Source organism: Colletes latitarsis, chromosome 7 (genome assembly GCF_051014445.1).
Source record: "Colletes latitarsis isolate SP2378_abdomen chromosome 7, iyColLati1, whole genome shotgun sequence".
NCBI classification, from domain to species: domain Eukaryota; kingdom Metazoa; phylum Arthropoda; class Insecta; order Hymenoptera; family Colletidae; genus Colletes; species Colletes latitarsis.
The window spans coordinates 18,422,149-18,448,610 of NC_135140.1; the positions used below are offsets into that span (position 1 = coordinate 18,422,149).

The 26,462-nt window shown below is 43.8% G+C and overlaps 1 protein-coding gene across 1 annotated transcript in view; it reads left to right on the forward strand.

Annotated features, from left to right (window-relative positions):
• The window catches only part of LOC143343698 (uncharacterized), a 58,884-nt gene that overhangs the window by 27,345 nt on the left and 5,077 nt on the right, over nt 1-26,462 (forward strand). The window lies entirely within an intron of this gene.

The following is a 26,462-nucleotide window of genomic DNA, read 5'->3' on the forward strand; positions in this document are numbered from 1 at the left end:
GACAAAGGCAATGAAAAAGGTTCTTGTAGAGGCTGAGACCACCTGAACAAATTGTCTACTTTTGATGGTAAAGAGAAACGAAATTGAACCAGTCTTACTTGGTCCGTAGGCATCTCACACACTCTTTTCGATCTTCTCTCCGTGTTACAGTGAATCGTTTAAAGTGTTTCGTGAGATTTGTTAGCAATTTCCTCGTATAGATCCTCGGAAATACTGCCAACGACAGTTCAGTAAACAAATGTTAAGTGGCCCCAGATACTCAAATCCAGTGAATTTATATCTATAGACAGCGCAGAGGTTAGGCAATAGGTCCTGCAGGACCGATCCATCTGTTAGAAAATCATTTGTTCGGAAACTGTCTGACTACTCGGCCGAAATGTTCCGTGCACCGCTACGCACGAGCTATATAATGCACAGAGTACCTAGCGGAACTTCTTCCAATAACTCATGAAATCGATTACTCGAGGAATTGACACGACTCTATTAAACTAAAAATAACAAAGATATTTACGTGGCACGTTTCTAATAAACCACCATGCCGTTGAACGCTGAAAATTTTTGGCTTTCTTTTTTATAGATCGAAAGCCGTATAAAGTCTAAAGCCACGTCGTAAAGTAATCTTAAGGGGTGAAAAATTAAATCCCAAAGTCACCGGAGTCACACAGTCGTAAAATATAGCTCGCTTCGAACACCATAAAACGTTATTACCCGTGCCAGGGAGCAAGTTTGAAGCTTCTGCGAAGGTAAAAATCATGCCATAACATTTAAGGCTCCGTGAAATATTGAACGCTGTATTTCCCCGTTCGACTGTCGAGTAGAAATTTCGCGCGACCAAACTTCGCGGGGACGGTAGTTGTTTCCGCCAGTCCATTTTGCGAAATAGAAAACCCGAATGAAACGAGGGGGGGACCCGTGTGTGTACCGAATGGCTACAGTCCGCGTGTGCGAGCCATATTTTTTCGGGACAAAAATGTTGAGGCGTGGGGAAGAGAGGGCTTATTAAATCAAAGCTCTGGACGTGCTGTTCGCCGGGGCCCGAATTGTGCATGATATTTACCTAGCGACCGTGTACTTTTACCTCCGTTCCAGGGCTAACCGATAGCACCGCTAACGCGATCCGCGGCGCATTTCGTTGGTAAATTAACGATTAAATCGGTCAGCCGAACGGGCCCGTGTATATTACACGGCGTACGTATGACGTTGTACGTGGCCGCAATAACAGACGACGCATTTTACGTATGCTGCGCGAGAGATCCGTACGATCTATAGGCACAACAGGGATTGTATTTCGCTTGCTGTTATTTCGCACAATGCGTCGGGCACAGCTCCGTGCGGCCGCGTTTGGCCCCAATGGACGGTGCGAAAGTTTCGCGAAATTCGTCGCGTCGAGACCCGGCCGGAGAGTTTGTTTCGTCTTATTTTCCGGTTTTTTTCCACTCGAAATGGATCGATTAAGCGACACCGCGCTCGCAGCGAGGCGCAATGCGTTACGCGAGTTTGCGAAAAGCGCAGGACAATGCTTTTTGTCGGGCATTTGTTTGCTGTAGTGTGATTTAACAATTTTCGAGCGACCCACCGTGTGCCCGATTATACCATACAACTTCACAGAGTGTCATGCAACATCAAACAGCGTGCTACGGTTACTTTTAGTACGAAATGATACCATACAGTATGACACGGTAATATAAAATCTGTTGCAAATATGATAGTATTGCCAATGTGGCGTCTAATTTGTACGTGTACATCGACACTTTTCACTCTAGGTAAAGCACGAACGCGTTTTACATTACGAGGATAACGTGGTACGTGTTCTCTTTTTTTTTTTGTACCTGTCGTGAATTTGAAGCGGAGGACAGTCGCGAATGTAAATTAAGAACGGTAAATAAATCACCGTACTCATACACGCGGTTTATGCTCCAAGTAGCGGTAATTGCAAGCATCCTTTGCTGGACGAGTGCAGTGTAATTACATATGATCGAATGGGACGTACGCTACGGGACAAAATAAGCACAGAAAGGACACCTCGCGTCTGACTAAAAGAGCATACGTAACACGTTTACACCAATATAGACGAAGTGACCGCGTTGATGCGTTTTCATCATTCGAAGGGAAAAGGGGAATTTTTCTGAATATTTCTGGGGGATTACACAATACTGTCTCTTCGACTGTTGTTCCTCAGGTTGTCACAGAGTTATAGTCACCACTTGGAGGGGCACGTCGTTAGATCGATCATACCGAAACGGCCCCCCCAACAAACATACGTTTCTCTCGAGAGAAAGAACAAGGAGACACGTAAGGCAAACAGCAATCAAGCGATTCGTTACACAGCGTGCTCCCTCTGGGAACTATTTCGATGAGATTCTTTGCAGCGCCGTTAATTAGCAGCGTGCGCGGTGCATCCACCGGGCGAAAAGTCTCATAACGCGTGTACGGTCGTGTTCGCCAACTCCTCCGGGGAAAAGTTGACGGAGGATGAGCCCGACGAACAATCTGACGACCCTGGGATCGATAAAGGCCACGCAATATTCAAATAATTTATTTTCGTTGTCTCCTGCAGACCCTGGATTTAGATGAACATCCATGCTACCGTTGTCTGTCTCTGATTAGTTCCGTAAAAAATTTTTCAACCGGCTGGCATTTCGTCGAACTCTGTCATTTCGTCGTATGGCTGTCAGATTGGACCATGAAACTCTAAAAAGGTGTGAGATCTACTCGTATACCTTGTCTATGGATTAAGATTCATCGTGAAAGCGACTATTATCTGATAATTTCTTTCTTCGTGTCTTCTAAGCGAGAGAGCGGCTTAAATGTTCGACGTGCAAGTGCCTGGCAAAACTCGAACGAGATATCCAAATAATTGTTCGCAGTTATCTCTTGCGGGCCGCGTAATTCGCAGCTGAAAATCTGTATTATTCTTATCGGTCTACGACGGGTCCGCGAGAAACTTTTCGTCTGACTTGTCGTCGAGTTCGTGACCATTCCTCGCGAAGACTAACTGAACAACCGTAGTCGGCAAACTATTTTCATTCCCCTTCGGACTGAGAAGTATCGCTTTAAATACGTTTCCGACGTTACGACAACGGGGGGTTGGGAAGGGGTAGGGGGCTCTCTGACCGGAATCGCCCAGTTTTACATCTGAAAACTTTGAACGTGTCTTTCCCCGTCGCTGCTCGACCGTGTTTTTCCAGAATGGATTCTCGAAAGAAAGTTGACGCACGGTTCTTTCAGAGAATTTTCGAGAGGTATACTTCGGATCGTAGTTCCGCGTCGAAATAATTTCTCGGAAATTACCATGTTCCTTTGAATCCGTCAGAGACGGAAATTTTGTATTTCGCTAATTAGCTGCAGGGATTAAAAGAAGACTTTCATCCCCGGCTGATGAATAATTAACTGGACTTAGAATTACAGATGGAACGGGGTTGCTGAATGTTGAACAGCTTCGCGACTTTGTTGCTGTTTTGTTGCAAAGTCAAACGGAAAATGTATCAGCCAGGTGACGCTGATGTTTGATGTCGAATAGCAAAGGTTCACCGACGGATATTAATTTCTACTGTTGCAAGGATCTTTGTCTTTGAATGCGTTTGTCTGATACGCTACTGCGCGACTGGGATGCGCAGAGGCACCAAGACCTAACCTAGACACGACTAATTTGGCCTGGCAATACTTGTGAAATACTTAAAATTGCAATATGTTGTGAATCCAAGGCTTCAAGTATTATTTATTAACACATTTCGAGGCGCGTGGGTCACCAGTGACCCACGCCAAGCCGTCTGATATTTCGAGTCGCTATGAAATAACACAATGCTCTACGATGCGTTGTCTAGCGTTTCAACCGCTTGTCAATTACAAGCTGATCGAGGAGGATGAGAATAAGCTCTACTCGTGTTTTGAGGAGTGTGGGGAATTCACATTATCGCTGTAAACATGGTCGCCATTGGTCCCAGTTCGTTAGTTTATGAGATCAGCGGTCGTTTCAGCCCGTTTCATACCTCCCAATTATTCGTGAACGAACGCTCAGATCCAGTTCCACGAACGGCGAGCGCTCCTTGACGAAATCGATGTCTGCCATATCTCAGTGATCGATGAATACGCTCGATTAGGATTGGACCGACCGCAGAATCGCGCGACTCGTTTATACGGCCATTTTGCGCGTACCAGTTCACGGCGCGAACGATTATTCTTCGTTTCGCTGAATACCGCTGGATTTAAATGGTTTTAAAAGTCTACTCTGTATCGAACCTACTGGAAGGATGTACCTTTAATCGCCCCCATAATCGAACGAAATCGCGACCACTTTTCTGGCAAAGTAGCGACTTCACAGACATTCTAGCTGGCATTGATTCAAGAGAAATAGCGCGACGATAACATTAACGTTTCAAACAATTACAGAATAAAATTTAAATAGGGAACACACCGATTCTACGTAATTATGGCATACGCGCGAGTACGGCTAAATGCAACCAAAATGCATGCACTTACACAAAATGAATAATTAATATTAGTACAATTAACCACTTCGAACCGAACCTACAGAAAATCCAATATTCGAGTACCTGCCAAATATCTACATTGCTTTTGATGGCGAAATATCAGAGCAAAATATAGTTTGTTTGGAGGAACGAGTGACCTAATTTTATAGAACAAACTGTCGCTTTCTGGAGGACGTTATTGAGAAAAATTAGCCCCTCCCCCCTCCCAATCTCCTTTATAACTTTCCATCGCATTACGCCCCGTTGAAAAGCAACTTAAGCTTCGCCCAAGGCATTTTCATCCACGCCCTGGAGTAAACGAGTTATTCTCAGTGACCTGTATCGAGCGCCCAGAGCCCTGCGTTCCAAGGGTCACATATCCAGCAAGAAGCGACGCCAAATACGCGCCGACTCTGCACGCAAAAATTCCCGTCGCCATACGAGTGCACCGCAGGGTAAAGAAAACAAAGTAAACAGAAGCCACCGATCTCGCGAAAACTCGTTTCAATGCGACCAACAAGCAACGTATGCGCAACCGATGCTCCAAACTCGGGACTAAAAAAAAAAAAAAGATACAGTAGTCGCATTGTGTCTGTTCCCCGAACGATGCGCACTTACAATCGCTCATAATTACTGGAGCACGCTAGTTTCCGCATTCTAACAAGACGCGTCACGCGGAGCAACGCAACGTGAAACGGTCCAGCTACGCGAGGAGATCCCCCGTCGTTGGCAACTGTTTTTTATTTTTTTTTTTCTCCCCCTTTTTTTTTTACGTTCGCCGAAACAACATCGCTTCGTGGATCACGGGATAATTCCGCGAACCGGATAAAGGAGAAACGACAACCGGCGAAAAAACGGGGGACAAAAACGGCGAACAAACGAGAGGAAATTCTGACAAGGGTGTAAGCTGCGGGAGTGAATGCAGCACGGGGGGTCGCGGACAGACAATCGCGACGGGGTTTGGTTCTCTCTGCCTCGCTATCTGCACGTCTCTCTCTCTTTCTCTCTCTTTCGCGTTCAATTTGAGAGGGAGCAACATCCTCCGTCGACCGGTGCTTTTAGAAGTAACGTTTGCGAGCTTTAATTGCGTATTCGGCCCGCGCCAATGGGACTTCATTATCTTACCGATGCCGGGTAGGGGTAAGTGGAACAAAAGGCCGCGAAAGAAAACATAATTAAAAATTACGGGCCACGCGAAAATCGTCCTCCCGATCTGCTCAATGCCGACGCCACTCTCTCGGGGCCGGAATTAAAGAAAGATAAGGAGGGACGACTGTAACCGGTAATCCGTGGGTACACAAAGCCGTAGCAACGTCGCGAGATAAAGACTACCTTTGCCCATCCGCAAACGACGCCGCTGATTTCTGGGAGACACTAAACTGTTGCAGGGTGTATCGTGAAACGAGCATGGCGAGAATGCCCCCCGAAAACAAATTGAACTTCATACACGGTGGAGGTTTCTCTATACGCGAACAGCCCTACTCTTCGAGCAACATTCGTGTGTCCGCTAGTAGAGGGACTCCCCCTGAAGTTCGGTCGCTGGCGTAATCCGAGTAGCGTAATCTGATACGCAATTCGGACGCTCGTCTTCCTTCTCTTTCTTTCCACTCACTGTCCTCTTCTTCTCTTCTCTATACGGTCGAGCCTCGAATCTTCCGCATATAAAGAGACGTTACTGAGACTTATTTTCGAGCGATAATATTTTGTATAATGTCTTTCAAGCGGCATAACCAACCGTAGAATTCCTCGTCGTTGACGATCGAATGTAATTTTCGCGCCAAGGCACTGGTGTTAACCGATATGTTCGCGCGCAAGTCGCGGGGCTGTCCCTGTTGCTCGGAAACTCGAACACCCGAAATTTATCCGATGCCTAATGAGGCAAAATTAATCAATCGTCGATATTGTCGAGCGGCGCACTAGCCATCGGGATCCTTTGTGAGTTACGGACCAGTGAATGGATGCGGTAACGTACGAACGCATAGATCACAAATTCACGAATATCCGATAGCTTCCGGTGACGTTGGCGCAGCGGAGCTAGCGAAACGGAAGCGTCGAATTCGAACGTTTCCGGCTATCTCTTTCGCGGAGAGTAACTGAAAAGAGCTCCTTCGCAACGGGAGAAAAACAAGTCGGTCGAGGGCCGCTTGTAAATTGTTTGAGCGTGAAATGGGGGTTCTTTTATTGTGAAAAAGAACGCTGAACCGAGTCCCTTTATGGGGTAATGAAGAATCAATTGAACGCTCGACGCGCGCGCTTTAATTATCTAATTAACGTTATTACCATTTGCCACAGAATGGACGCCTTAATCGAGGAACACTTCAAGACAATGACTCGAGCATAAACGCGAAATCGCGTATAGCAGAAGTGGAATTTTTAAGAGGAACTGTATTACTTTACTTCCTGCGTCGTATTGCACTCGTCGCTCGTTGAAATTAAAAAGAGAATTACTATTTCTATTACTGTTAATGTTTTCTGTATGGAAAAGATACAGAATTATATAGCCTTTGCAATATTGCACGTGGGCTTTTCTCGTGTAAAAATATTATTGTTAGTACCCACGAATGCTAATGGGATTTTCGCCGATGTGTTAAAAAAACAGAACACAGAAAGTTACTTTCGGCGAGTAATACCGAAATAACATGTAACTTCGTGTCCGTGAACTTTTTTGTTCGTTATGAAAAATGCGAGTAATTACGTTGGTGTGCTCGTATTGTTCAATATCTAGTCGGAGTATTTACACACGGTCGGCAGCGTAGTGGTACATTTTTCATAGAAAATTCCACTTTATTTCCATGTGTCTTCGCTACACGTTGCTTCGAATGTTTTCTATTATCACAATTTTAAATACAAAACAAATAAAACTATTAATGTCGGTGTATATCGATCGCGTCAGCTTTGTTATTTATCCAGAATGAAAATACGCTATAGGTAAGATAGATACACAAACGCTATGCATCAGTTGCACGGGATACCGGTTCGTTCGAACAGGTGAATACATCGAATGCAATTTTTTAAAAATACACTGTTTACTTGGGACGCGTGTAAACAGCGTAGCGCCAGTTTGTTAAAAATCCGTGAGCCGTATATTGAATCTTTCCGCGAGCTGACTTCGATTCATCTGTTTCGCTCTGTAGATTTTCCGTTTAACAAAACCATCGAAATTACATTGGCCAGGCTCGATATTGATTCGCGGTTAGTCTTACGAAGAGATGCGTGGAAACATGTTACGGTTTAAGCCGATGCGTTTCAAACAACGGCTCTAAATCGGTTTATACATCGTTTAAAGATGATTAAGTTTCAGCGAATGATTCGTGGTGGATGTGAAAGCTATTAACTAGGGGCTCTAAATAACAGCTATCCTAAAAATTTGTATACGATCGATAGAATGTTCCATTTCACATTGTGATTTATATTTTATTATTATCGATAACACAACACTCTGCTTATAGTTATAATGAATTTCATTCCTTCGTGGTTTGAAATCCGCCATCTTTAACTACACCACGGATTCAAGGAAAGCAACATTAAGTACGTCCTTTCTTAAACAAGCCTAAACTGCGCGCAAGAAAGTTGTTAGGATCCCGAGAAGCAAACTTTTTCCAGGGAATCACTTTTAGTTTCACCCGCTTCCCAGTTTCCAAGCCAGCCCCAGATATCTTATCTTTCCACTCGCTAGTCGCTAAGTTCATAAGTTCACATAATGAACCACGGTTTTAAGCAAACGAAATTCGGTGTAACCTGTTTCGAACGAGTTTGTGCAGTCTCTCAGCAAACGTGGCCAAAATGTGAAACGCGTACTATTCGCAAAAATTACTCTTCTAAACGGAAGCGACCAGTATTTAAAGAAAAGCAATATGCTATGTTTTGAAAGTTTCGTTGAAATTGGGGACTCGAAGTTGCAGCTCGTTCAACCGCAGTCGATTGTCAAGCATTTTCTTCGATGTTAATTAATAGCGTGTACGGACCCCGAACCCGCCTGTCGCGATCACCGTGATCAGCAACCTCGTTATACGAGCCTGGGCGAGAGCAGCGAGCGCAGTTATTCCTTCATTGTCGTGATTACTGTCCTCCCACATTGTCATTCTACTGGGCCGCGGCGTTACAATCATGCACTCCCCTCGTGTCTATCAGAGCAGAATGCAACGGAACGCAGCCAATAATTTCAAACAGACGGATATAATGGATATCCTTTCAGAAGCGTCTCCGCTTTTCTTTCCTCACAGGCCAACCTCCTTTGAGCGATTTAGCAACGCAATTACATTACTCGGTATCTCTGGAGCTATTGTACGTATTCTGACGGATATAAAAATAATAATATATATTTTTCTCACCTGTACATAATGGTGGCGATCCAGGTCTTATTACTTAGTATTTATTAGGCACAGATACTATGGGTCCCTCACCTCCAGCGCCGCCAGTGGAGAGACGATGGAACGCAACTGCTAGGCCGGCTCAGGAGTTGGTACTATCACGAACGAGGTATACGACTCGTCTGAGGCACTGTGAATCCCCTACCAGCTCCTGCGCGCGCATAACAGTTGCGTCTCATCGTTGCCCCACTGTTGGCGCTAGTAGTAGAGGCCCAATGTACCCGCGTACTATAAGGACGTACTGTTATTACTGTTACTATGAAATGTAACTATTGGATCTACACTGACGATGCACCGTGCATCTATGTACATTCCTAGTAACACGATTTAATGAATTTCAACGAAATTCTCCTTTCGCCAATTTCGCCATTTGTGGAGTTTTATCTTACTTTGACACAGAATCCCCTTGAAAAATTGCCCACCTGTGGGTGAATACCCTTGGTATATAATCATCGTAATTTCTTCGTTCGTACGGAATATGATTATCCCTCCTTCGTGTTGCAAGCCACCCGGGATTATTCATGGGAATTTCGAAAGTTTTTCCGCGGTTTTGCAGTTTACGTTCCGCGTTATGAATTTCCAACGCGAAATATAATAATGCTACGTATAAAAATTCTAATAATTAAAATTCATGCGGCCGAGGCACCGTGAAACAACGAACCTGCCATGGACGTACGTGATACGCGACACTATGAATTAGCAAATTCAAATACTCTTCTGACAAAATGTGCGTCCTGTTATACGCAACCTTGTCCGAATATTTCAGGATTTCTTTCCCGCGAAAGAGAAAAATTTGTTCAACGCCGTGTACTTTTGCAATTAAAATATCAACAGACTCGGAAAATTTACAGAAACATTGTCGATAAAAATTTTTATTCCGAATCCTAATTTAATCCTCCGACGTTTACTGGCAGATTTTAATTCTTTTATATCGAAAATTTTATTTATTCAACCGCCATTAGAGGATTCGATGCAGTCACTACCAGTTACAAGGTATTTTCCATCGCATTTATGGCGCCATTAGGATTACACTAATGTCCCATTTAGTTAATGTGCATATCGGACATTAAAGCTGCCCAATCAAAGTGATATAATATGTGTAGTCCCTTGGTCGTCTTAAAGAGACTCTTAAATCTAGCTTCGCGTAATACGACAATATTTATTACTTGTAACTTGTAAAATTGCAAAATAATATCTCTGCAATATTGAGCGGGCGTTTCAATATCGAATATTACTACTGAATTTCGGTGTAGCTAACATGCGTTACATCAAAACAATTTTTCAATATGAAAATAATGGAAGACCATATTCAAACTGGAAATACCATGTCCCTTGAACTATCCTTATTGTTACTGCCAGAGAAACTCTGAAGAATATCGTCTGCTCTCGAGAACTCTTTGTTACAGTTGCTGAAAGACGGAACAACACTGGCTTCTAGTTTGAAATTTACGATAAGATACAATCTCCGCGGATGGGGCAATACTTGCGGAATTTTTGCAGTTAACATTCATACCAGCCCTCGAGTCTAGCAACCACGGTAACGATCAATGTGGCATGTCGTCTTTTTCGCTCACTAGGGCCACTCTCACAGTTGTAAGAGATATATAAGAGTTGCTGAACAGATATGGAGATACAATACAAAGTTTGAAAGACTTAACAACAGCAGAAATGAGTTATGAGATTGCTATTCGAACCTATCAGTGCGACTGTGACTTCGTATGCGACCAAAGGGACACATACACTGCGCGTGAGTGAACTATTTTAAATGGACAAGGTCATATTCTTTGTATCGTCGTGCACAAGGTCGTTTAAAGGTCAGCAAAACTTTTTTCGCGTATCGTAACACGTGTCCCTTCGAACCGAACATTCTCCTCCTCTGACATTTCGTATCATCAAAAGCGAGGGAGATATTTAAGGTCCCCGAGTACTGGATCAATAAATTCGTCACGGAATAGGCTACACGCCTACCTAAATAACAACGTGTAGCTCGAGATACAAGAAAATATTTACACCACATGATATATTCCTTTCTAAAAAAATAAATTTTGCAACATTCTTTGATATCTATCCCTCGTACAAACATTTGCAGTTACATTATTATTTAAATTATTATTAAACTGCTTAATTTTCCTCGAGTAAAGTACATTATATCGATGGTAGATCCTATTCAACCAGAAGTCTGTAAATTATGGAGTACATTTTCGAGAAAATTAAGCGAAACGACCAGGTCATATTGATTCACCGTTTTGGAGTACGTTTCAGCGGCGTGTTGCTGTCCGAAGCATCGGTCCGGGGATGGAATCAGCTCTAATTGCTTTAATTTTTCAAGGCCAGCCGGCACGAACTAGACAACGGTTTCCTGATGGGAACTTTATGTTCCGTGCGATCGGTGCAATACTGTTTTCATTCGTCGAACAATCCTCTGACTTTCATTCCCTCACGGTTGAAGCATCGATGGCGCGGTTAATGAGGGGGAAGAAGCGTCAGGCGCAACAAATTGGAAAGGGTAAATAATCGTACTACACCGGAGACAGTTGACTGTAACGCGAAAGCGTAATGGGACACGCGGTGAAAAGCGGCTCGGCCGCACCGCGAGTAATTACGTTATAATCGTATCGGGCAGTTGTCGTTATTTTGCGGCAACCGTGTCCTCGTCACCCGCCCGGTATAATAGATTCTCCCTATTGTTTGTTGCGAGACTACATCGAGGTCAGGTACGAAATTATTAAAACCATGAACGGAGTGGCACGGGGGAAGGTACAATTATGTAAAAAATGAACGTAGACCATTGTTCGCGCGTAAAACTGCGTTCCTTGCGTTCGTGGTCGCGGAATTATCTCCGCGAGTCTCCTTCTTATTTTTTTCCTCCCCACCCGACGCGGCTCCGTAGTTGTTTCGCGTATAACGAACTGGTAATTGCAAGTGGCCTGCCGTGTTTCGTAATCACTGTTTATTATACGATGTGTGATTTTCGATCGAACCCGATCTCGCCCGGTAAAAGGTAATTAATTTCACTTTATTGCTCATCCTGTAATGTAATTAATTCGCATTGCGTAATTTTAATTGGCACGCTGGTTGTTTTCACCAAAACGCTAATACTCCGTGCAGTTAATTACTACTGTTGTAGAATTAGTTAATCGACGCAGTCGCTTTGACCATATCAAAGTCCCGACGTAATTAATCCGTTTTCCGTCGTATCGGCAGATTTCGTGACGGGAAATTACGCAATCTGCGTTTTCGTAAACCGCGAAAACGCAATTGATCTGTTTGGTATTGGGGGTTTGCTAGTATCCATTATCGCGATAGTTGTTAATTCGATCCGTCAACTTCCCATGTTTACGGATGAACAAGTGTCGCGAGTGCAAACACCGACGAGATCGATTTAAAGGGGAAAATATTAAACGAAATAAAAACCATCTGAATCAATATCCTCCTTATACCTCCATTTATATTCCATTGAAAAATAGCTGCAAAATCAATTATTCTTGAACGAAGACTTGCAACGGTCCGAATGGCTTCGCGCAATTTTCCAACTTTCCTCCGTTACTCTATTAAGTGCACGGTTCCGTATCTCCTTTTTAAGAGCCACGTGTTTTGTGGTTCCGCTCTTGATAAATAAGTTTTATTTATCGAGTCTGCACTTCGTTCTTCCCGACGCCTTCCAACGAGCCAAGCTCAATGGGAATTCCTTCCTTTCTGTCCGTTTATTAGCATAATTCAATAGAAATCGAATTCCCGGTGTCGAGTGTTCTAGAAATGCCGGCGTGTGCATTCTGTGAACATGCATTGCGCGCAACCACTAACCCTTTTGCCATCGGAGAGAAATTCACTTGCACCGAAACGGGTAGCCTAACCTTATTTGAATGAAACAGTGGAGCTTCGAGATTAAGTTCGCTGCAGGGGACTTCAAACGTAAAGTGAAGTCTAAATATTTGCGTAGTACTAAGCAGCGTCCGTTTACGGTTCGAAGATTGGAATAATAATTAAAGATAAAGCGTATTAAAGTACCATCTCTGCGACAACAATTTCGAGAACTTCAATTTGGGTTAAGTTCGCTCATCGTCCAACTGTTTTTCCGTTTCTTATTAGTACCTTCCGCTACAGTTGGATCAAAATCATCTGCTTGTTTGAAACCACTTATGGTGATTACTATCCCAGTGATGACATGCCACGCCCACCATACCGATCTGCCACGCCCACTATACCGATTTTACACGCCCACATTACCGATCTGCCACGCCCACCATGTCTTTTCATCACGTCCAACGTACTGGCTGCCACGCCCACAATATTGGGTGTTTCGTTATCCATACTGGTCCGCCGTTCAATCCTACCGTCTTCCAAAATCTTACTTATTCGAAACACCTCATCTCTGGCTCTTCTACGCTCAAGCTACTCCATCGCGGATCTTTTTAAACTTGTTGTGCCATATACACCAACACCTAGCGACAGCGACTGTTCCGCTTAAACTTTTGAACAATTGGAACTTCGAGCTCTCGGAGCGCTTCTGGATTTGAAACCGAGCATTGTAGGCATTGAAGCCTCGATCTCTTCAACCAAACTCTCGACTACTTCGAGTGTAAATATTCTCGGGACGGTGGAATTTCCACGGACTTTGTTTAGAGTTTTCGTAAAATTTCGAGGATCAATTAGAATCATCGTGCGAGTCAGTTTCAGGGCTATGGTTTGGAACGGCGTTCCGGGTTCACGATCGTTACGCGCATAAAGGATTATCGTGATCAGATAGCGACAGCGTGGCATGCGTCTGTAGGATGGTTTGATCGCCTTAGGAGACACGCAGGTGCATCTGCACTGTGCAACACCGCAGCCAGCGTCTGTGAGACAGGTTGGGTGACCGCGTGCTGTCACCAACATTGGCGCAAAGGGCTGCTCGATGGCGACGGGAACTCGTAAGCAATTATCTGAGCGTGGCTAACGCGATAGGGTGTGGGTGCAGTGCGAGAGATAGCACGGACGGCATTCCTTATTCCTCCCTGTGAGATCGTTTCCGAATTAATGCATAGGCCGTGGCTGGAATACTAGGGTCCAGTCCAGCGGGTCAGCAATGGGATGAATTACTAGTAGTGGTGGGAGTGGGGGGAGAAGAGGGGGACGGTGGGCGGGGCGAAGACGCTTGATATTTGAGAACCAATTATCGAAGCTGTTCCGTCGCCACGCTATCTTGCCTTCTCCTTACCGTCCCCTTTCATTAAATTCGTATTAAGATCCAGTTCTGCGATTTCATTCCGCAGCTTTTTCCTTCCTGAGCCCCCATGTTTCCTCTCGATTTCTTTCCCCAGAAACAAATTGCTCGGCAAGCTTCCTGACGCGCGACATTGTTGTCGGAGGTCAATGAGCTAAAACTGCTGGATGCTGGACTTAAGAAGGCAATCTATGGAGCCGCGGCACAGGCGGTTCATTGTCTATACAAAGCGGTGCGGTAACCATTGTCTTTTTTAACGATTCTGCGACTACGAGGGCCAGGGATACACTTGTTCGGAAATAGTTTTGTCACCCGTCACGCTGTGCAACAGCGTTATCTAATTTGGAATACGTGGATGACGATTGTTTATGTGGAAAGCTATCGACGAATTAAACATCTATTTCCATCAATACGTTCGTTCGTATTGCACAATTTTTGTTGAACACAGCTGTACATGTTCGATGTAAAGTGCAGGTATCTTTGATCGACAAAGGCTACACACAAGGGAAGGATAAGCTTGCACGCGATTGAATTATTTCGCGAGTTGGTCAAGTGAACGAGTTTATGTGCAACAGGGCGAGCTCTTTCGCTTGGATGCATTGAACGTTACAGGGGATTACAAGAGGCAGAGAAACGTTCAAAGACCGATTATACGTTATCGTGGCGTGAATTTGTTTAAATTTCTGTTAATATCGTAGAGGAGAACGTTCCGCGTTTAATTTTTTAGAATAGAGTACTTTACACGCTGAAAGCCGTGCGCTTGCACTTTTCTGGTGGCAATTTACAGCAGTGGAAATTATCGCGCGAAGTTTCTCCTGGTATATTCGCCACCATTTTTCTTTTTTAGTATTTTTACGGCGAAATACATACTAGCCTGAGTGCTAGTCCGTAAAAATGCAGAACGATAAAAAAAAAAGATATTTTAAATAAACGTTATTTGCTCTCCAAGGTACTATTTAAAATTAAAAAGTGAACGTGTCGGCGCCGTTTCGATGAAAAAGAGGAGTTGCCTCCTTTTGTCGCGACAGTGGCTTTAGTGAACCTTAAAATATCGACAGAAAATTGTCTTGCTGTCTCGTAGAAGTCCTGAGAAAATAGATCGCAATAAGTTAAGTGACTCGACCCGTATATAGGGTGACATTTTTAAGGGTACAAGTATCGTTTCACGTTTAAAAATATACTTTTGCATAGTTTGCTCAATTCAAGAGCAATTCGAAACTCGTTTGAGCAGTTTTAACCGAGTTGATTCAGTTCTGAAAGTCTTGACCAAATTTCCACTCACGGGAGTTCGAGGTCCCAATTTTATTGCAATATGAGAGGCAGGATTGTAGGCGTGCACGGGTTACGGGTTAGCTGCGTATTATGGGCAGATTTGCTAGGGAGTTTACTGGAACCCTAAAATTCTATCGTCGGCGGAAGAGAATAAAAACTCGCGCGTTCTGAAACACCGTTACACCGTTCGAACGATTGAAAATTTCGATTGCCATTCTCGATCGCCGCGGAATATAGCCCCATTTTTTTTATGTTTACGGTATAGTTTCCATCGACGATAAAAAGTAAATTCACTCCATCACGGTGATAGAAGGCCGGAATATACGTCGGGATCGTTCTCGTATCTCGCTTCTATTCCGTGCTCGCTTCCGTGGACCTTCACGTACGATCGATAATACGTTGAAATATATTTACGATATAACGATCAGCGATGCATCGGGGGACAAGACAGGCGGTGAATTTTCGCAAAAAGTATCGCGTTTCTTATCCCTGGTTCGACGGATTTTCTTTACGGAAATGCACTTCCAGAAAGCGACCAATTTTGCTGGCTACGAATTTATCCTTGCCAGTAAATCACGCCACGGTGGCAATAGCTCGCGTTTAGTGCAGTGATTGGCACTGAACTTATAATAATTTCTTAATACTATTCATTTAATTAAAAGTTTGGAAAATAATATAGAAACGAGAGAACAAACAGAAGTCGAGTGACATAACGGGCGTGCAGGTGAGGTGGGAATGTAAATGTAGGTGAAAAGTTCGATGTAAATAGTAAAATGGTATACACGCGAAGTTTGTTGCCGCGGAAGGATTAATAAATCCAGCAAGCAATTAAATCGTTCGAGCATGTGCAATTCCGAAATCTGGTAATCCCCGTCGTCCCGGTCCAAGCACTTCATCCCCCCTCCACACCGGGCTCGAAACTTATGAAATTCAAACGCGCCAGCTCTCGTATCGAGCATTATTTTCATACATCACGGTTTGCTGCCCGTTATAACGTCGTATACATAACGTACTATGTATGTAATATGTATTAACTTACGTTAAGGGTACGTACTATTACTCCGCTGCGGCGGTCCCATTATCATTTATAGTGACACAGTCATGCCTCCCCGGGGAGCGCAATATAATGTTCAAAGTATATTAACAGGAACGTGGTATAAGCGCGACGTAAAGTAGTACATTGGGACATCGATAACACATGCTGATATCTATCGAATATTCATATCACGTTGCATTATTCCGGGCGAGTTCGCGCGGATAAATTAGACATCGAGCTACGTCGCGCGGGTGCAACGGACTAGGCGTTACCGGGCATTTAGCTCGTCGGTAGTACGTTCTTCAAATTATTCGGCGCAAATTTCGTTCGGAACTCAAATTACCGTACTCGTTTCCAAAGGAGGAATTTCAATTCGTCGGGCGACATTCGCACCTGTAATTAACCGCTTTATTCCGACCAACAGAGCCGGCGAAAATATCTCCGTAAATTTTAATCGTTCGTTTAACTTTAAAACGTACCGTCGGTCGAATAAATGATTATTTCGAATTGAATCTTGAATCTCCGTATCCGATCGGATCTCTTTTTATCTGGTTCTTTCGGGGAGTCATTGGGTGACGTTAAAGCTTCGTAGATAAAGAATGTTTTGACATCGATTAAAAGACAAAACGATAATTCATTTAAGCACGGGATAATGTCAAACGACGCATAAATTGTGAAACTCGTGGATTAAATAATATTAACATTTTAATGGCAGCACATTTCACGTGGAGATCGTTGTTTACCATCGATGATATTTGCCAGTTTCAATCCTACGAAAGCTCCCAATATTTTCAAATTAAATGCTTTATATACTTCTCCATTATCCTTGACAAATTTCATTATGTGCATCGAAATTTTCATCGATTGATTTGACCGGATCTGTTCGACTCGATACGTGGCGCCGGGCATCCTGCGGCCACTAGCTACTTTATGAAATGGAACTAATGATATTCAGGGACACTCGCGGGCAACATCGATTCGATTATTCTTTTTCCACGATGCTGCATTGAAAGGTACGGCTTGCTGCCTTCCCAAAGACTGCCCATTTGTTCGAGAAACATGTCCGTGCGAGCATCAACTGAGACAAGCCTGAATTTTTAACTACAGCGATACCATAATGAGCTGAATGGACTACGATAGCGATCGCCAAAGTGTTAAAACAACAGTTTGTTTCTTTACTTATCGAGTGACTCTCGTGTGTAAGATTTATTCGTCCCTAGACATTAAATCTGTAGAATTATGTTACTGCTTAGACGAACAAAAGAAATTGTTGAAAAATAGGAAAGATTCTGTTCGATCGATTCAATCCATGTACGCTGAGTACCGTTAGAGATGAAACATATTTGAGAACATTTTACAGAAGTAGCGGAAACCATTACGAAATGTAGGATTGAAAGGGAGTTATTGAAAAATAACATCGAAGTGGAATAAAATTTAAAAGCTACTTTGAGATCATTCAGGAAAGCAATTCCTTAGTACTGTTCTGAAACGTTTCCGAATCCTCGAGAGATTTCAAGCTCTCGGGCTGCATGTCTCGTTATCGTCTTGCCATACCATGTTAGACTGACGTTTTATAATTGGTTCTGCGACAGCAGTACCTTCAGATAACCGTGCATACGTAATGTTTATCACTCGTTTAATATCTGAACGATTAATCGTTAAATTCTTCGGTCGAAAGTTTCTCAATCTTTACGGCCATTTTTGCGGCGTAATAAACGGTTGCATCGTTTGATCTTTATTCGCGGAAGCCTAGGAGTCTCGCAAAGATGGTCGTCCTCAGTCCATGCATACAGAATCCTCTCTGTCTAATAATCACTTTACGACGTTCCTGCTTCTCTATAAAGCTCCCTGTGGCTCGGTAGCTTTTGTTATTTTTTGGTTTATGACTTACGGAAGGGAAATATTCACTTTATACCCGGTCGTTGTGGCATTCTTCTCCGATGCGATATCCTCGTGGAGCGTGTCTTCCGGGCGGAATCTATGGCAGTTGAGTTTTAAAGGCGTGATACGTAATACGACGTCCCGGATTTTCCACTTGTGCATGCCCGAGGAAAGGCGCAATTTTCCCTTTGAACTCGCGGGCGTCGGTTCTTTGCCGGTTAGAACTAGTTTCGAATGCAATCAGAACACCTTCCGGCCAAGGAATTCCTCTGTTCTTCATTAGATGACTTAGTGGCGAAATGGAGGATTCTTGCTCGGAAAACTTCAACCAAGAATATTCTCACGCGATTGTTGGAATTTCATTTCGTCCGCTGGTCTATCCGTCGCGCTTCGCTTCGACTTTCCGCGCAGGCAAGCTGCCAAAAAGTTCATCAACCTACGGGTACATTCCACTATGATTTTAATTGTAACTTTCACTGGGAAAGGTAGCTAATCCGACACTCGAGTATCGTATTTCTAAAATACGTTGTTTCCCCTTATGCATGGCACTCGCGAAACAATCCGAGCCTTTAATAATTTTAAGATGCATTGTTTCAACGCTACAGTTCCATCTTACACATATTGTGTTCCAAAGGGTAATACCCTTTGAACGACTGGACAAATAATTGTTTCTTAATAGCTCTTTATTCGTAGGCAACGGCCCCCGTTGATTAATACCGATTAGAAACGATTAGTTTTCATACATCGCCTTAAACGGCCGCCAGCAAGAGTGAAATATCAGTCGTAGACGGAGGATAAACTACTAACGTCGGCATTAATTCTAACCAATTGCGGCCGCATACGTATGTGGACCGTGCATTGGTCGACGCTACTTGTCCGAGCAGCCGCGTAACAAGATCTAAAGTTCGAACGGAAGTGTGTGGTTGTGGATGCAAGCACTTCGACGACAAAGAATATTTTCCTTGCCTCCAGTTTGGTCTTCCTTCTTGCCATTCAAATCTATTTTACCATCGTTTTGCTGGGTATAAACATTAAAATAACTTATCCCATTTTACGCGCCGACGAACTCGGTACGCTTTGTAACAGTATCACTTCGTCCGAATGCTTCTGTCGAGAAGATTAGAAGCTTTGCTGCATTCAAACTCGGAAGTAAATTCGGGCCTGCTCATCCTATTCCCAGGCTGTGCAACCTTGCAAATATAATACATCAGCGAGTGGATCCCACTTATCATTCTGTACACAGTTACAAGCATTTACGGACATTAGTTAGCAATTTAGGATGCGCTAATGCAATCGCTATTATGTACTATGTTTGTTCTACACTTACAGGATTCAACCCTGTGCCCTTTGATATTGGGTCTGCGAAGATTACTTCCTCGCCATTATCGAGAATCAGAAATCAGTTGACTGCGTAAGATCTCTGCACGACTGTGCCTCCATCTATCTTTTTCCGCGTGAACCCAAAGAGGCGGGCTTTTTGACTCTCCATACACCCTTGACACGTCAATTGCACACCTAGTATAATCGTAGAAAAAAGTCAGTCCTAACACTTGGTAGACGCACCATTCATGCCTGCATTGTTCTCATATCCCAATTCTATCCCATGGTCCTTCGGGGATCCTGGAGAAGGGAATTCGAGCTTCATTTAACATTAGGCGAGTTCCGAGGAGCAGAACCGAGCGAACTATGAACCAAAGAACTACCGATCTCTTGTACTCCCGAAGTTCGAAACTGGACTTCGAACCATGCGCCCAACTATTCGATGCTTCTTACTTTGCACTCGAGGAATTTGAAACTGAATCCAGACCTTCGGAACTTGGTTATCGTCCATTTTTAAATTTCGCGAACTTTGTCGAAGTCTAGAATCCCGTTGAAACTTACAACGTTCTCCTCTACCGAACGTTGTATACGCTCGCTAAAGCTTTATCTTCGCTGAAGGAATTTCTGCGTTCATAATTCCTGTCCACGAGCATTCAAATCTTCGGTATTCTTCCATCAATTTAACGATGAAGTCATTTATTCTGCCTCGCTATTCCGACGCTGACGCGAACGTCGACGACGCGAATCTGAATCTGACGACCAAACGTCAACGCTGGAAGTACATTTGTTTCCATTACTACACGTTGTCCGTTTTTCTTTGATGTTTCCCGAATGGAAACATGCAACAAGCTGCGAAACTCGAAGCAACGTTCGACAACAAACTGCAGCTCCTTGAAGAGATACGGACCCGCGACAAAATGTTGCTTGTCGCGTGCATAGGTTTGACTATATTTTACAAAAGAGCTGTATCGCGTTTCGTTTTCTAAAGTCACCTCGTTGAAGACAAGTTTCGCCAGAAACTGCTCGCACGGTGTTAACAACCTCTTGACGAGAAACGTTGAATGCCACGTTCACGTTCAATTAGATGACGTCATAAATGAGGAGGGGGTGGTCGAGTCGTCCTAAGAAACGGCCGCGAGCTCGTTAGACGCGATTTAAACCGCATTCGCATAGAACGACACACAGTCGTTGCTAGATGCTCGGAAATGGAATGCGAGAGCATCGTTAAGAGCGCGCGCGTGTGTGCCCTGTTTAAATACGAGTTGATGAAACGCCGTCTTCGCGCCGGCGACGGGGAACTTTACGGCGGCCAGCCACTTGACATCCCGACCCGCCCACATCTCGTAAACCGCTTTATACAGGCCTTCCCACAAACGGTCAAGAAATTTCCAACAATTCCTACTAATCTTCTCGTGTCTTGCGGACACGGTTCCCGTATTGTCGCGTTAACGATATAATTGATGGTGCGCCGAATGAGCCGTTGCAAGCAGAGGAAATAAAGGCGCGTTGAATCATACCAGAACAACATTGGCTTAATTGTTGTTCAAAAAGTTGAAAGTGGGAGTTACATTACACCACAGTGGTAGAAAGACTTCATTACTCTTCGTGATAAGAAGTAATTGATCGAGGTACGGATCTTTGGAAGCATAATATTTACTTCGTGAGATGGAGTAGAGTGTAGATCAAAAATGAAAGCCATGGATCGTTCTAAAGCGCAGCTAAAGTAAACTTATCGCACAATCGGCTACGATTTCGTTTTGTGCTGGGCACAATGGCGGCACGTAGAGTCGCGAACAACGGGGCAGGCCCTTAACGTCCGATCAAAGAACAGACAGGTAGCCGAGCAGGGAATCGAAACGAACGAAAGATCGGCAACAGCATTCAGCCTCGACGCGCCGTGTATCCGATTCCTTCACGATCCCTGGGTGCATTATAGCGAAACACAAGAATCTACATAGTATTCTTGACAGGTCTTTTATGCATTTCCGCGGCGGTGCGTCGGACACAATCGAGCGACCGGTACTTTGCCATTCAGTTTCTCTCTTTGTCTTACCCCCTCCAGCTCGTTCTTTCGTCCCTTCGTCGCGGTGAAAGGGCCTGGGCTTCTCACGAGCCAATTAAGCCCGGCAATTAGTTTAATAATTAGCGGATTAATTAATATGCCACGCGACGAGTCACAACGGCTAGGGGGACAATGGCGAGGCTCTGAAAGCGACGGCCACGTTTGCTTTGGGTTGGGCACGTCTGCGAATGACTGCCTGCTCGTTCTCTCATTTTAAGACGTTCTCATGCGTGTCTAGACATTCGAAACGTTCAAATGGGTAACTACCACAAATCAAGTCGATGCTTCTATCAAAGATAGGGAGATTTATTTGGGATTTAGCGATACACCGTTACGTTTTACTCGATATTTGAAATAAAATACATTTAACGCTGTCGACAATACGTATAATTGTTACATTTTACGGACAGAATCGTCAAAATTTGTTCACCGAGTCGAGACTAATTTGTGAATTCGAAACAGAAGCATCGTTGTTCCCCCATCCTATCGGTCGCTAAAACACGGTAGCAGTTTCCAATAATCGAAGATTAAAAGAATTCATCGTAAAGCGTTTAGGTTTTCTGATGGAAATCTGCACTCCAATTAGCCGTTTCATTTTTTTTTTTTTTTTTTTACACAGCGAATGCGGCAGTTTTTCCTGTCGCATGCAACAGTTCCCCGATGCGTGTAACGAGTCGAAGCTTTTTCAGTCGGCAGCGGCTGACGCTACAAACTATCGCGTACCTAGTGGTCCTCGTTAATCGTGTTATTTGCCCGCTAATTAAGCATGCAATAAATTTGACAGGAAGGGAGTAGGCTTTATTGGAAACGGCTGCCACTGGTCGACTGCCAGTTTATTTTACACGTTTGCGCTCCTCTCGTCGATTTGCTCTACGCCGCGACCAACAGCTGTTCCATTTAAGATTCATTTTGCCTTCTCGAACGTGCAAACGACTTATTTATGTTGCAATTCACATCGACACAATATTGCCACTACGCAGGTAGCTGACATTTGTGTTCGATAAAATTTACGAGGCTCGTTCGTTAAACGAGGAGACAAATTGCTGCTGTTGAAATATCGTTCATTTAATAAGTGTTATTAACGAGCCCACCAACAGTTCCAAAACAAAATTTACCACTTTCTTTCCCATTGTTTCTTATAATCTCAATGAGACACTTACCTATTCCAACAAACAAGCGTATCTACGGTTTCTGCTCCAGCAAAAACCGAGACGCATATCAAAATTCACTTCAGCCTTTGCACCTTCCAGTCTTCACGATAGCACAGACTAGATAAATTGTCTTACCGATATTCGTGAGTTCACTCCATTTAAAATAATATTTTCTATTCTTTGCGAGTATATACTAACTATTCCGTCGAACAAAGCGTATCTACGGTTTCTGCTCCAGCGAAAACCGAGACGCATATCAAAATTCACTTCAGCCTTTGCACCTTCCAGTCTTCACGATAGCAAAGACTAGATAAATTGTCTTACCAATATTTGTGAGTCCACTCAATTTAAAATAATGTTCTCTATTCTTTGCGAGTATATACTAACTATTCCGTCGAACAAAGCGTATCTACGGTTTCTGCTCCAGCATAAACCGAGACGCGTATCAAAATTCACTTCAGCCTTTTCACCTTCCAGTCTTCACAGTAGCGAAGCCTAGATAAATTGTCTTACCGATATTCGTGAGTTCACTCAATTTAAAATAATATTTTCTATTCTTTGTGAGTATATACTAAGTATTCCGTCGAACAAAGCGTATCTACGGTTTCTGCTCCAGCAAAAACCGAGACGCGTATCAAAATTCACTTCAGCCTTTGCACCTTCCAGTCTTCACAGTAGCGAAGCCTAGATAAATTGTCTTACCGATATTCGTGAGTCCACTCAATTTAAAATAATGTTTTCTATTCTTTGTGAGCATATACTAACTATTCCGTCGAACAAAGCGTATCTACGGTTTCTGCTCCAGCATAAACCGAGACGCGTATCAAAATTCACTTCAGCCTTTGCACCTTCCAGTCTTCACAGTAGCGAAGACTAGATAAATTGTCTTACCAATATTCGTGAGTCCACTCAATTTAAAATAATATTTTCTATTCTTTGCGAGTATATACTAAGTATTCCGTCGAACAAAGCGTATCTACGGTTTCTGCTCCAGCAAAAACCGAGACGCGTATCAAAATTCACTTCAGCCTTTGCACCTTCCAGTCTTCACGATAGCAAAGACTAGATAAATTGTCTTACTGATATTCGTGAGTTCACTCAATTTAAAATAATGTTTTCTATTCTTTGTGAGTATATACTAAGTATTCCGTCGAACAAAGCGTATCTACGGTTTCTGCTCCAGCAAAAACCGAGACGCATATGAAAATTTCAGCAAAGCCCTAAATTCTGTGCGCCTCGAAACGTTGCGTTCCGTCGCGTCGCTTCGAATTCGCGATCCACCTTGCACAATGCAATAACGTCTCGACAGGGTCCATTCGCGGCGAGCGTACGAACGAAACGGAAACAAAGGAATCGGCAGCCAGTATTTCTTTCTTTGTTCGTGCAAGGGTAGAGGAAGGGGGGTAGGGGGTGACCAAGAGGAACGACACTCGAAACTCGGCCCTAAACAGAGCCATCCATGCGATTCGCCCCGGTGAACGGAGTAACCAAAGGGATCTCGCCCGCTGCAGTTAATTGGTGCTTATACCAGTGTAAAAAACTGAAATGACAACGAATTATTTATAATGTCTCGTTACCGTTCCCCGAAGCTGCCAGTCAAACCACTATGAAACCGCCCGCAGCCATCAACATGACAAAGATTCTCCCACGTGAAAAGCGTGGGTGGGAATGTTTGGTCGGTGTCGGTATTCTTGGGTATCGTCCAGACTCTTCACGAGCTTCGTGTCTTTTTCGTTTAAGTAAACATTACTGAATGGAAACATATAGACACACGCAGATACAAGAATTATTTACAGAGTGGTCCTCTTTTTGTACAAGCTGTAAAAGAAGTATCTGTCGACTATTAGAGCAAGATTCTACGCCTTTGGATCGAGTGCAGATCTGTTACAAGTAGATACAAAATTGACCTTGACCTAAAAAATCAAGGTCAAATTTTCTTTTCCCATTACTCGCGAGGATAGAATGTATTAAAGAAACTATGGGTCATAAGTCAACTGCTCTCTTAAAAAATAATATAATTGCATCAATTCTTAAACTCTTGCAGTGACAATAGTAGTGTTCTAAATTTAATTATTGAGATTCTTAGGGGAAGGAACTTAAAATCTCGTAGTTTTTTGAGATACGAATTTTTTAAGTGTAATTTAAACCCTTCAATGTCAAATCGGGAAGTAGATCAAAATACTTTAGTCGAAAGTCTGGCTAGACTCTCTTGACAAGAAATCGATTCTGGTTTACGATTTTACGCCGAGAAAAGGACGTTCAGGTGCTTCGTGGATTAACGTCAGACAAAGCTGTCACGGTAAATGGAACGCATCAATAAGTTGTGTCTCTGATCGTTATAATTTCGGGGGAAAACAAGCCAACTTGTTCTGTTTTTATTTTTAAAGGCGTCTGCTGCTGTAACAAAATCAGCGACGGAGGTTGCACGGTCGATTCGCTATTCAAATTAGGATTCGATGTGGCGGGATTCGCGCGACACAGAATTCGGCCTTTGCAATGGAGGGTTGACTCGGCATGAAAGTATTTAGATAGAAGGGTCGGTGCGTTGCAATTTAAATACCAAACCCGTGCTAGAATCCCGTGGCTCCCCTTGCAGTTGGGACAGCGCCCACCCATTCGGTTAGGCTCGCGGTCGTTTAATGCCTGCGCGTCGACATTCGACGCCTTTCACGCGGCCGTCTCGTCGCGATAACTTCCGCCCCTTTTCGCCAGCCCCCGCGACAAGGGTAACTGCACTTGTTTCGGTCGCCGGTGACGCGGTTTTATCGCGACCATTCGCGTGTTCCGCGCTTTGGTTAGCGAACGGCTCCCCGCGATAACGTTCGTTTGCGTGCCAAGTGTATGACAAATTCGCGCGATCTGGAAATCGTTTACGACCGCACGCTTCACCGATGGAATACAGAGTGGCTGGTCCTTTGCCGCTCCACGGTTTTTCGAGCACAAACCGTGGCTCCAGTTATTGTTTCAAAGAGCACGTAGCTGGCTCGCGCTTTGGCACGCGACGTCACGGAACAATTTCGGGAATACGAACCTTGTCCGCGCGATCGGGCGTTCTTGGATCGTATTGCCAAAATCCCCTTCACCCCCTCTCGCGCCAAAAAATAGTACGAAGTGTCATAAATCAATTTTAATGAAACCTCGTAGCCACGAGTCCGTAACTTTCGTCGTGATCTGGTCAGCATCGATTCGAACAATATACGATGTAAAACTGACCCTCGATTCAAGATAAAAGTCGCTACCAGCCTCCGCTTTCAAGTAAATCGACAACTCTGAGTTTTGTTCCCTTAGAAACGCTTGGAGCTGAGAGATTCGCTCGTGGACCATTTATTTTGAACGTTCTTCTTTATATTAAGACCAGGTGTTTGTATTACTTATACGTCGCCATTGTATTATGTTATTTTTAAAAGACAAGAGGATTGATATAAGCTGGAACGGTGCGAATAAGTACAATTAACGTCAGAAATAACAGTGAAATTTTCTAGAATTTCTCGTTCCGGGAATATTGACGCAAGCGTGTCGAATGGCCGACGAAAGGTTAACAAAGATGGGGGAGGGAAAAAAACGACCCACACCGCGCGGAAATTTCGCACAGGCATTTTCATTCGCCAGTGCCGTTGAAACGTTCGACTGCTTTTTCCCTGGCGATAATTACACGAGCGTCTGGTTGATCGGATATTTTTAATTACCTCGGTATTTGC